This window comes from Balaenoptera physalus (genome assembly GCF_965194825.1).
Source record: "Balaenoptera physalus genome assembly, chromosome: 12".
Classification (NCBI taxonomy): domain Eukaryota; kingdom Metazoa; phylum Chordata; class Mammalia; order Artiodactyla; family Balaenopteridae; genus Balaenoptera; species Balaenoptera physalus.
Window position 1 is genome coordinate 21,682,007 of NC_138897.1, and position 12,884 is coordinate 21,694,890.

Below are 12,884 nucleotides of genomic sequence, written 5' to 3' on the forward strand. Positions count from 1 at the left end.
GAGAGGCCCGCGCACCGCGATGAAGAGTGGCCCCCAATTGCCGCAACTGGAGAAAGCCCTCGCACAGAAGCGAAGACCCAACACAGCCAAAAATAAATAAATAAATTAAAAAAAAAAAAAAAAAACACACAAAAATATTTAATTTGCATTAAACATCATACAATCAACCCTGTTACTCCCCATGTCTATTTTTATTTTATAGAACTAAAATACTATAAATGTAGCCACCAGATCAGCCAGATGCTTTATTTATTGCATCTTTTTATTAGCTGGAAGATTTGATAAAAATAAAATATAAACAGAGAACATTAGTGAAATAATAGGATCATCTAACTGTGCTAAGGGCAAACATCTATGTCTTTTCCTTTTGGACTTTTTTCTTGTTGTTATTCCTTTGACACCAAACTCTAGCTTTTAATTGTCTAAATGGAGAAGTAGATAACATTTAAATTGTAGTTTGGAGTTTTTATAGTTCACAAAGTAATTTCACAAGCTTACCGAAAAAAGCTTGTCTGTATATGGTTGAAAATGACAAAGATTAACATTTTTTTTCTAAAGTTCCACATTATTTTCAAAATTCAAAGAATCATGGCTTTTGAGCTAGTGTATTACGAATTTTAATAAATCTAAGAAATGTGGACTAAAAAAATAGTGATCTGAAACCATTTTTCATTTTTGGTTAGTATGAGATAGCAATGAATGAACTGTACAATATCTCATTAAACCTAAATATTTACATGAAATAACTTACTGGATTAGTAATCTAAAAGCAAGTAACCATTATTTATTGAATGTCTATAATCTCCTATGGTTATTCTTGAAGTGAAGAATTAATTATTTTTAAACCATGAATTTTGTCTTGGGAGAGCCTGGAACTAATTTGAAGACATAAGGTATATGCATGCAAGACAATTACAAAGTTTGAGACAGTCTCTTACTTACAAACGTGTTCCATTCTAAGTGTTTTGAAAGGATGGTTGTTTAGAAATCAGAACACACTTTCTCACTAAACCATTTCTATTCTGTTCCCAGAAACCTATTTAATTCATCATTTTATAAACTATCCATAGTAAGAGTGCTATGGAGTTGGACCATACATGTATGAATTTTCTTTGGTAAATCAATGTATGTAACCAATAATTAATCCATTCAATATTCACGGATGGATGAGGACATGTAAGGCAAGGTGTGAAGGCCTGTTTTAATCCGTTTCCCAATTCCAGGGAGGAAGGCCAGCTCGGGAATTCTCCCTGCCCCCGCTTCACCCTCAAGGACCTATCTCCTCCCACCTCCAACATGGCTCCTCCCATCCCAGTCTACTGTCTCAGTTGTCTTGGGCAGCGTTAAGCCTGATAAAGGATCCAGTTGAAGGTCTCTGGGGTTGAGAAGCTAGCCTTGAGGGGTTTCCAAAGGCTTCAGTTGCAGGCCTGGTTCCTTGCTACCTCTCAGCTCTCCAAGCTGAACTTGCTGGGTTCCATGAGAACCTCATGCTTTTACCTCTGCTACTTCCGTGTGCTGAACCTGAGCTGGATGGAATTCCTCCCTCCAACTGCTTTGCTGCTCTGACCTGGGCTTCTTGAGTTCAGCCTAGGAATCACCTCACTGATCCCCATCCTGACTTAGGTGCCTCTGCTGAGCTTTCACACAAGAAGAATAAGCAGCCCCTTAGGACACGTCCTACACTGCACTGTTGTGGTCTAGTCACTTTTTTGTATCCTATCCCAAAGGATATGCTTGGTAAGAATAGGTACCAAGTCTAAACCATTCACCACAGTTTAATCCCCAAATCTAGTGCACTGTATTTAGTCACATCCTAGGCATCTAATGCATTCTTGCAGTTGTTAGCTAAATGAAAGGCTTTGCAAACTTGTGAAATTACGATGTTTAGACTTTGATTAGAAAATTTCATTTTGCCACCATGAAAAATGGGTATTTGAGATTAGGTACTGGAAGGGGACTGAGCTATCACTGCAAGCTGGTTATGCTAATCATTATTACTCTGCTAATAAATTACAAAGTGGAGTGAAAAACTGAACTCAGAGGGAGGTTTCCAGGGAATGTAGACTAGTGGTATAAGAATATTTCATTTTGGATCAAATAGGGGAAAATGTTTCTGAAATCCAACTATGTACCAAACAATGTAAAACATGCATTCATATAGGAATGTTTCTAAGAGCAATAACACTTTCATTAAGAAGCAGAAAAGAAGCGTGGAAAACTGGTTTGGCCTGACCTGTGCAGCCTTGACCTGGGGATCTGTTATAAGAAGTCTGATGCTTATCCCAGGACCACACATCAAAGAGAATTGCCAGGCCAAGGTAGTATGCTAAGAAAAATTACCTATGGCCACACAAAGAGATAAGAAGAAAAACAAATTCTGGAAAGTATTATCATTGCAGCAGAGATAACTACATCTCTCAGAGTTTAAAGGCTTTTCAAAAGACAAGATGAGAAGAAAAATATAATATCTGGTGAACTGGTCAACCATCACACGTGTGAATGAATGTGTTTACAATCTGTACATTGTATATATGTAAACGCATATGTTGTATGCTTTTAATGCTTTCTTTATTTTCACTTTGTTTATTTAGGGAAATAGCTTTTAAAGAGTTTATCCAAAATGGAGCAAGAGTCACAAGCAGTTTGTGGAGGTGGTTAATCCATCAGTTATGTAAACAAATGGTTTTGACTAGAAAACTGCAATTAAATAGACATGATGTTGGATCCCTGCTCTGACACTCTGTGACTATGTGACTCGAGAAGTTATTTAGCTTCTTTGAAGATTATTTTCCATGTTTAAAAACTGATCCAAAATATTTAACATGCAGGGTTGAGTGATGACGAGAGATGGACTTTAAGGGCTGCTCACAGCCCCTAGTGTATGATTTGTATTCAGTAAATGGTATTTTTTTTTAACATGAATATTTTCACAATAACAGTAATAATAACACCTCAGTTAATTTGGAAACTTTACAAAAGAAGAGAAACTTTCTGCAAAAGAACATTTGGGTCAAAAAGCATAGCAAGGTGCAAGTTGAAACCTAGTTAGGAAACTATAGTGAGAATAGCAAAGGGAGAACCTGGAGGGAAAAAGTAAACAGAGAAAAAAAAATCATGGTCTTAAATGTTTACACCTTGGCTCAAGAAATAACTGAAATAAATGAAGTACAATTCAACTCAAGAAATCAGGGGGGGAAGCACACAACAAATGTAGGGACCACAGGAAAAAGGATATAATGGAAGTAAAGATAAGAAATGATTGAGACCCTGGGAATGTAATGTGATGGGCTATAGAGAAGGATGGGGAGTCTTTTTTTAATCATTATTTTCTAAAAAACAAAACCAAATATTAAAAATTTTAAGAATATTCTTGTTCCCAGCATGCCTGATTATTCTGTTAGTAAAATTTCTTCTTGAATAAAATTAATTGATGCTCTGTTAGTGTGTGTGTCTGTGTGATGTGTGCATGTGTGTATGTGTGTGTGTGCATTCCAAAATGTAAATGAATATAAGGACAAAAGTGCTTTTATTCCTATAATGCATTATTAGGATTATCTAGACCAATAAGAACTAGTAATGCTTTAGCATTTCATATATGTTTGAGGTACATGTTGGGTTGAGAGTGGGCATAAGAGTAATATTTCTAAATGGTATTTTTTATTTCTCTATCTTTAGATCCAGGGAGCAGAAAGTCTGTTTTTGCTGGTCCAATGTCAAGCTGTCAGGCTGGAAATCTAGACACCCTACTGGAAAGGCTTTAAGTAGGATTTGGTCTGATAGGTCAAGTGAGCTGGGGATAAGAGAGCTTCCTATATCCAAGGACAGGACTTGGTCCCCTCCATCTCTGTGCCTATTTCCTTTATCAGGTAGCAGAGAAAAATTCATCCTTTGTTTTCCCTCTTTATCATCACACATGTCTCCTCCTACAAGAGTTTACTTCATTTCAGGTCTTCTTTCCTTCCCTGTATTTTCTTACTAATCACTGTAGCCTTTCCATCTGTCACTATTCCAGGGCTTTATGAGGCCATCTTTAATCATCTCTCCCATCAATGTCTCTCCCTGGCATCTTTCACCAACTGCAGGAGAGCTACACTTTTACCCAATCCCCAGCTCCCTTTGCTTCCATCCTTTCCCTTGAGTTTATGTCACTGAATTCCTAGTCATTGTTTATCCCTTCTCCATGCCCAGGGACCCCAAAAGTGCCATTTCAATCATTCCCCTGTCACCAGAGCTTCCTCTAGGGATAAAGACTGACAAGTGACACCTCTCCTCCCATCTCTCATGTGCCTTTATGATCATTCACCTCATCCCAACCATATGGTGCTTTGTCCCGACTGCCATGCAATCCTCTTCTCCAGCCATGGAGAACATCTAAAGAACACAAATCAGATACCTCTAAAGCTACAAATCAACATGGCAGGCTTTAAGAAGCAGTGCTTTTCCATGCAATTTCCTTTGGTAATAAGACACTATCAATGTAAAATAGCTGACAGTCTGTGTTGTTAAGGAAAAAAAAGAATTGACTCAGTGCTAGAGCATTTTAATTTTTTTTCTTGTTGTTGTTAAGTAACTGAATTCTTCCAGTAAGAAATTCAAGAAAAAGTAAGTTGAAGGTAATGCAATTTACGTAAGAAGAACTAAAGGTTTAAGCTACTCTCTTTAGTAGCATAGGTACTTTTAACAACTGCTTTTACTGTTTCAGAATAACAAGTGACAAAAGAAAAAAAAAAACCCTCAAATTTGATGGTTCAATGAGTTCTACTAATGGCAAACTTCCAACTCGGTCCATGGGATTTAAAAATTTATTTATTTTATTTATTTATTTTTGGCTGCGTTGAGTCTTCGTAGCTGCTCACGGGCTTTCTCTAGTTGCGGTGAGCAGGGGCTACTCTTCGTTGCGGTGCGCAGGCTTCTCATTGCAGAGCATGGGCTCTAGGTGCGCAGGCTTCAGTAGTTGTGGCACATGGGCTCAGTTAGTTGTGGCTCACAGGCTCTAGAGCACAGGCTCAGTAGTTGTGGCGCATGGGCTTAGTTGCTCCATGGCATGTGGGATCTTCCCGGACCAGGGCTCAAACCCATGTCCCCTGCATTGGCAGGCAGATTCTTAACCACTGAGCCACCAGGGAAGCCCCGGTCCATGGGATTTAAAATAGATTTCTAAATTATTTATTTAAGGGTACTGTGTAAGTATAGTCGTGGAAATGCTATACCAGAATGGGCTGCTTTCAATGTTCTGAAGTGTCTTTGAGAGTCACAATTTCAGACTGACACATTCACCAAATGCCATGTCTCCTACGGACAGGATGAGAATGAGTGTGAGGAGACTGAAGGCTGGGGGCACTGGCAAGATGTGGAGGTTTATTTAGCATCTGTGTGCCATACACTTGACTCTAACCCCTAGCTATTCACCCTTGAATTTTATAGCTACCAAAACAAATTAAAGGGAAATAAAAATAAAATGAATAAAGGAGGATATAAAGCAAAGATAAATTATTACTTAGTTCGATTAAGTTTATACAAGCAGAACATTATATCACTGCTATAAAGCCACCACAAAACAACAGGGGGCAGAGAATGTGTATGAATGATGTTTCCTTAGATCCCTGTTTCTTTTTGAATGTGTCCTTCTAAGCCTATATACAGCTGAGAGAGACGGACAGACAGACCAATTCTATTACAGTCCCCTCTCTGGGAAATAAGATGGTGAGCATGGAGAATTTGCAACCACAGCTGAGCGCTTACTCATGTAAGCTCATCCTTTCTATTTTTTAATGTACTGCAGTGAGGAAAATGATAGTAAAACTGTAAACCATAAAAGAGGCTTATTGGCCTGAACCTAGCATTCATTCTTCAAATCTATTAAGTAGGCGAACAAAAGAAATAAATACCAGAGATGATTGATTAAGTAATAAAAACACACTAGATAATCTTAAATTGTGGATGTGCATTAAATGCCAGTATTCTCCTTGGTCACTCTAAATAGAACAATATTAATTCCTACAGAAAAGATGGATCTTTTAAAAAGTCTTGTTAGATTTTATTTTTAATCATTCAATATGTTGATTTGCCTAAAGACCCATATCAATTTGAATTATGGCAGGTAAAATAATCTAATAATTCAAAATATAACATAAGGCATGTGAAATTCTGAAATATAAGATACAGGTGTTCATCCACCATAACAGAGGTATCTATTTTAAGTTTGACTCCTGGTTGCTACTCTAGCTAAAGCAAAATATGTGCTTGGCCTGTGTTCACATGTTCATCAGCATCAAGTAAGAGGTATGATGGATGACATTGTTTTTTCTGAAGTAAAGTAAGAATCCTGGGATTGTAATTAGGAGACACCCTATATTCTCCATGAGTTAGTAGCTGGGCAATTATTTTCTAGGGTGCAGATGGGTTAATCCCTAAGGTTGCTACAACTAAGGTTCTATTATGTTAGGAAGCAACAATAACTTCCATCTCTGTCTCTTTTCTCTCTTCTTTTTTCTACTTTTTTATTTCTCTCTTTTTTCCCCTTTCTTCTTTTGAAAGTGACTCATCCAAATCTGAGACAGAATTTGGAAGCCAATGGCAGCCTAACTATCTAGTTCAGGGGTGAGAGCTGGGTTTAAAGAAAACATGATATGGAAAAAGTTTGGAATTAGAGTCATTATTGATTATGGGAGGCTCAAAACAGTGGAATTCTGTGCCAGGGTCACTACTGATTACATGACCTCATTATAATGCCTTCTGTCTCTGAATTTTTCCCAGTGTCAAAATGTTGCATGAACATCCCTCTTCTTCAATATGACCATGAAGACACAAAATATAGCAGATGATGCATATAAAAAAATAAAAAAAATAAAAAAAGTACTTTGAGTTCAGTTAAAGACAGCCTAAAAATAAAGAGAAAAACAAATGGCACCAGTCCCTGCTGTGACTATTTTACCACCTTAATAAACATGAGCATTTTCTGCATTAAGCTAAAACATAGACTGTCCTTGCACAGGAAGGCTCAATAATCTTAGGAATTAAATTTACACTAGAAAGATCTATAAATCTCTACCTCAAGAGGCAGATCTGAAAGTGAGAGTCTAAGGGCTTACTGGAGTCAAACAGGACACACTGACTTACTCTCTGTGTGATACTGGATGAGATGCTAAAAGTTTCTGTGCACTACTGCAAAGAGAGTCAGAAAGAACAATAGGCCAGAATACCAGAATAGAGTGTCCAGAAATAAATGTAAAAAAAAAAAACAAACATCGGAAAGCTGCTCAAGAAAAAACAGAGGGGAATACATCTGCTATTCAGGTGGGGAGGCAGTTCTCAGAATATGACAAAACAGAACACATGAAGAAAAATCTTGATAAATCTTGATAAATATGACTGTATTGAAACCAAAACTTTTGTATGGAAAAGCATAATAAATGACATTGAAATATGAATTAGAAACTGGGACAATATTTTTAATAATATTAAAAAGGATTGACTTGCCTAATATGCAAATAGCTGTCACAAATCAATTGAATTAACCAAGAAGCCAATAAGTAAGAGAGTTAGAAAAGATGGGGAAGTAGTATCAGTATATAACTTTTATTTCAATATATTTGAAAATTCCAAGACCCCAAACAGCCAAAGCAATCTTGAGAAAGAAATATGGAGCTGGAGGAATCAGGCTCCCTGACTTCAGACTACACTACAAAGCTACAGTAATCAAGACAGTATGGTACTGGCACAAATACAGAAATATAGATCAAAGGAACAGGATAGAAAGCCCAGAGACAAACCCATGCACATATGGTCACCTTATCTTTGATAAAGGAGGTAAGACTATACAACAGAGAAAAGATAGTCTCTTCAGTAAGTGGTGCTGGGAAAACTGGACAGCTACAAGAAAAGAATGAAATTATTAGAACACTCCCTAATACCATACACAAAAATAAACTCAAAATGGATTAAAGGACTAAATGTGGGGCCAGGCACTATAAAACTCTTAGAGGAAAACATAGGCAGAATGCTCTATGACATAAATCACAGCAAGATCCTTTTTGACCCAGCTCCTAGAGAAATGGAAATAAAAAATATATATAAACAAATGGAACCTAATGAAACTTCAAAGCTTTTGCCCAGCAAAGGAAACAAGATGAAAAGACAACTCTTAGAATGGGAGAAAATATTTGCAAATGAAACAACTGACAAAGGATTAATCTCCAAAAGATACAAGCAGCTCATGCAGCTCAATATCAAAAAACAAATAACCCAATCCAAAAATGGGCAGAAGACCTAAATAGACATTTCTCCAAAGAAGATATACAGATTGCCAACAAACACATGAAAGGATGCTCAACATCACCAATCATTAGAGAAATGCAAATCAAAACTATAATGAGGTATCACCTCACACAAGTCAGAATGGCCATCATCAAAAAAACTTACAAACAATAAATGCTGGAGAGGATGTGGAGAAAAGGGAACCCTCTTGCACTGTTGGTGGGAATGTAAATTGATATGGCCACTATGGAGAACAGTATGGAGGTTCCTTAAAAAACTAAAAATAGAACTACCATATGACCCAGCAATCCCACTACTGGGCATATACCCAGAGAAAACCATATTTCAAAAAGAGTCATGTACCCCAATGTTCACTGAAGCTCTATTTACAATAGCCAGGACATGGAAGCAACCTAAGTGTCCATAGACAGATGAATGGCTAAAGAAGATGTGGCACATATATACAATGGAATATTACTCAGCCATAAAAAGAAATGAAATTGAGTTATTTGTAGTGAGGTGGATGGACCTAGAGTCTGTCATACAGAGTGAAGTAAGTCAGAAAGAGAAAAACAAATACCATATGCTAACACATATATATGGAATCTAAAAAAAAAAAAAAAAAAAAAGGTTCTGAAGAACCTAGGGGCAGGACAGGATAAAGACACAGACGTAGAGAATGGACTTGAGGACACCAGGAGGGGGAAGGGTAAGCTGGGATGAAGTGAGAGAGTGGCATGGACATATATACACTACCAAATGTAAAATAGATAGCAAGTGGGAAGCAGCCTCACAGCACAGGGAGATCAGTTCAGTGCTTTGTGTCCACCTACAGGGGTGGGATAGCGAGGGTGGTAGGGAGACGCAAGAGGGAGGAGATATGGGTATATATGTATACATATAGCTGATTCACTTTGTTTTAGAGCAGAAACTAACACACCATTGTAAAGCAATTATACTCCAATAAAGAAGTTAAAAAAAAAGAAAGTAAAAGAAAATTCCTATTATCTCCTCCACAGAGCAACTATTTTGTTTTTATTTTTTTAATTTTTATTGAAGTATAGTTGATTCACAATGCTGTTTTACTTTCAAGTGTACAGTGAAGTGGTTCAGTTTTATATATATATATATGTGTGTGTGTGTATGTGTGTGTATATATATATATTATTTTTCATTATAGGTTATTACAAGATATCGAATATAGTTCCCTGTGCTATACAGTAAGTCCTTGTTGTTTATTTTACTCATAGCAATTATTAATTCCACCAGAAATAATTACTTCACTATAATGGACGTCATCATGAAAATACAAAGTACTCTAGCCTTCATCTTCAAGAATGCAAAAACTCATTAAGCTTCAAATGAGAAGGAAACCATCAATCTCACACTTTTGGTTATTTAAAGCTAAGAGTAAACAATATATTATATTCACAAGTAAATATTTTGACAGGGGAAAAAATTAGTTGTACAGAGTTTAGAGCTCCATGCCACACTTAATGAGACATTTCTAAATTACAAATATGTAGATTGGAATTCTGTAGCTCTTTTGTAATAAGAATGAAGAGGTGGTTATGAAAGTTCCCTCCATACTACAGTTGTGTCAGGACAGAGATTAAATCCACTTAAGTATGACTAGAAAATAAAACAAACCAAAACCAAGATAAAGTAGAGGGGAAGATGTCTTCTTTCCTCTCTGCAACACTGCTATGTCATAATTCAAATATGTAAATTCTCTCTTCTGGCGTCTAATTCTCTTGGGTAAAGATAAGAGATGGGAAATTTGGGGACTGTAAATGTTTTATTATTGAATTCTCTCTGAGCAATCATTTTATGTTCTCAGAAGAGGAGGTACCCCTGCTCAGATAAAAGCACAAGGCTATACTGTCTTCTACAATAATTCTCTATGTGTTAGAGATTTAACAGAGAATGTGATATAATTTTGCCAGATCTGAGTCATAGAGGTGATGGTAAACATTAAAAAGAGAGGCAGAGAGGCAAAAATGAGCTAGATTTAGTAACTTACTCCCAAAGAAAAGAGTATGCAAAGGAAAAATGCAAACTTCATGGTAAAACCCCAGCAAACTTACTTACTACGTAAGTTATCATACACAGTGATGTCATGTAGCTATCCCATAGCCCTGATATTATGTGATAAAAGGGTATTTCACTTCTTTGGTATTCTTTCAAAACCCAAAACCCCAATCTAAATCGTGAGGAAAGCTTCAAACAAACCAAGATCTGGAGATAGTGTACAGGATAACTGGCTAGTATCATTCAGGACAGTCAAGGTAAACAGCAGCAAAAAAGGAAACCATTATAGAAAAAGGAGACTGGGGAAACATGACAACTAAATGGACATGGTATAATGGACCAGCTCTTGAGACAGAAAAATAACATTAATGGAAAAGCTAACAAAATCCACATAAACTCTAGGCACAAGCTTCTTAGACAGCCTCATCCACCAGAGGGCAGACATCAGAAGCAAGAAGAACTACAATCCTGCAGCCTGTGGAACAAAAATCACATTCACAGAAACATAGACAAGATGAAAAGGCAGAAGGCTATGTACCAGATGAAGGAACAAGATAAAACCCCAGAAAAACAACTAAGAGAAGTGAAGATAGGCAACATTCCAGTAAAAGAATTCAGAATAATGATAGTGAAAATGATCCAGGACCTCAGAAAAAGAATGGAGGCAAAGATCGAGAAGATGGAAGAAATGTTTAACAAAGACCTAGAAGAATTAAAGAACAAACAGAGATGAACAATACAATAACTGAACTGAAAAATACACTACAAGTAATCAATAGCAGAATAACTGAGGCAGAAGAACAGATAAGTAACCTGGAAGACAGAATGGTGAAACTTACTGCTGCAGAACAGAATAAACAAAAAAGAATGAAAAGAAATGAAGACAGCCTAAGAGACATCTGGGACAACATTAAACACAACAACATTCGCATTATAGGGGTCCCAGAAGGAGAAGAGAGAGAGAAAGGACAAGAGAAAATATCTGAAGAGATTATAGTCGAAAACTTCCCTAACATGGGAAAGGAAATAGCCACCCAAGTCCAGAAAGCACAGAGAGTCCCATACAGGATAAACCCAAGGAGAAACACATCGAGACACATAGTAATCAAATTGGCAAAAATCAAAGACAAAGAAAAATTATTGAAAGCAGCAAGGGAAAAACGACAAATAATGTACAAGGGAACTCCAATAAGGTTAACAGCTGACTTCTCAACAGAAACTACAAGCCAGAAGGGAGTGGCATGATATACTTAAAGTGATGAAAGGAAAGAACCTGCAACCAAGATTACTTTACCCGGCAAGGATCACATTAAGATTCGATGGAGAAATCAAAAGCTTTACAGACAAACAAAAGCTAAGAGAATTCAGCACCACCAAACCAGCTCTACGACAAATGCTAAAGGAACTTATCTAAGTAGGAAACACAAGAGAAGAAAAGGACCTACAAAAACAAACCCAAAACAATTAAGAAAATGGTCATAGGAACATACATATCGATAATTACCTTAAACGTGAATGGATTAACTGCTTCAACCAAAAGACACAGGCTTGCTCAATGGATACAAAAACAAGACCCATATATATGCTGTCTACAAGAGACCCACTTCAGACCTAGGGACACATACAGACTGAAAGTGAGGGGATGGAAAAAGATATTCCATGCAAATGGAAATCAAAAGAAAGCTGGAGTAGCAATATTCATATCAGATAAAATAGACTTTAAAATCAAGAATGTTACAAGAGACAAGGACGGACACTACATAATGATCAAGGGACCAATCCAAGAAGAAGATATAACAATTATAAATATATATGCACCGAACATAGGAGCACCTCAATATATAAGACAATGAATGGCTAACAGCTATAAAAGAGGAAATCGACAGTAGCACAATAATAGTGGGGGACTTTAACACCTCACTTACACCAATGGACAGATCATTCAAAATGAAAATAAGGAAAGACAGGCTTTAAATGACACAATAGACCAGATAGATTTAATTGACATTTATAGGACATTCCATCCAAAACCAGCAGATTACACTTTCTTCTCAAGTGTGCACAGAACATTCTCCAGGATAGATCACATCTTGGGTTACAAATCAAGCCTCAGTAAATTTAAGAAAATTGAGATCATATCAAGCATCTTTTCTGACCACAGCACTATGAGATTAGAAATCAATTACAGGGAAAAAAACGTAAAAAACCACAAACACATGGAGGCTAAATAATACGTTATTAAATAACCAAGAGATCACGTAAGAAATCAAAGGCAAAATCAAAAAATACCTAGAGACTAATGACAATGAAACACGATGATCCAAAACTTATAGGATGAAGCAAAAGCAGTTCTAGGAGGGAAGTTTATAGCTATACAAGCCTACCTCAAGAAACAAGAAAAATCTCAAATGAACAATCTAACCTTACACCTAAAGGAACTAGAGATAGAAGAAAAAACAAAACCCAAAGTTAGCAGAAGGAAAGAAATCATAAAGATCAGAGCAGAAATAAATGAAATAGAAACAAAGAAAACAATAGCAAAGATCAATAAAACTAAAAGCTGGTTCTTTGAGAAGATAAACAATATTGATAAACCA

At 36.6% G+C, this 12,884-nt stretch overlaps 1 protein-coding gene and 1 long non-coding RNA gene across 2 annotated transcripts in view; one reads left to right on the forward strand and one right to left on the reverse strand.

Annotated features, from left to right (window-relative positions):
- DCC (DCC netrin 1 receptor) overlaps positions 1–12,884 on the reverse strand; it is a 1,180,955-nt gene that overhangs the window by 404,289 nt on the left and 763,782 nt on the right. The window lies entirely within an intron of this gene.
- LOC309639464 overlaps positions 1–12,884 on the forward strand; it is a 121,524-nt gene that overhangs the window by 184 nt on the left and 108,456 nt on the right. The gene's annotated exons all lie outside the window — the stretch shown is intronic.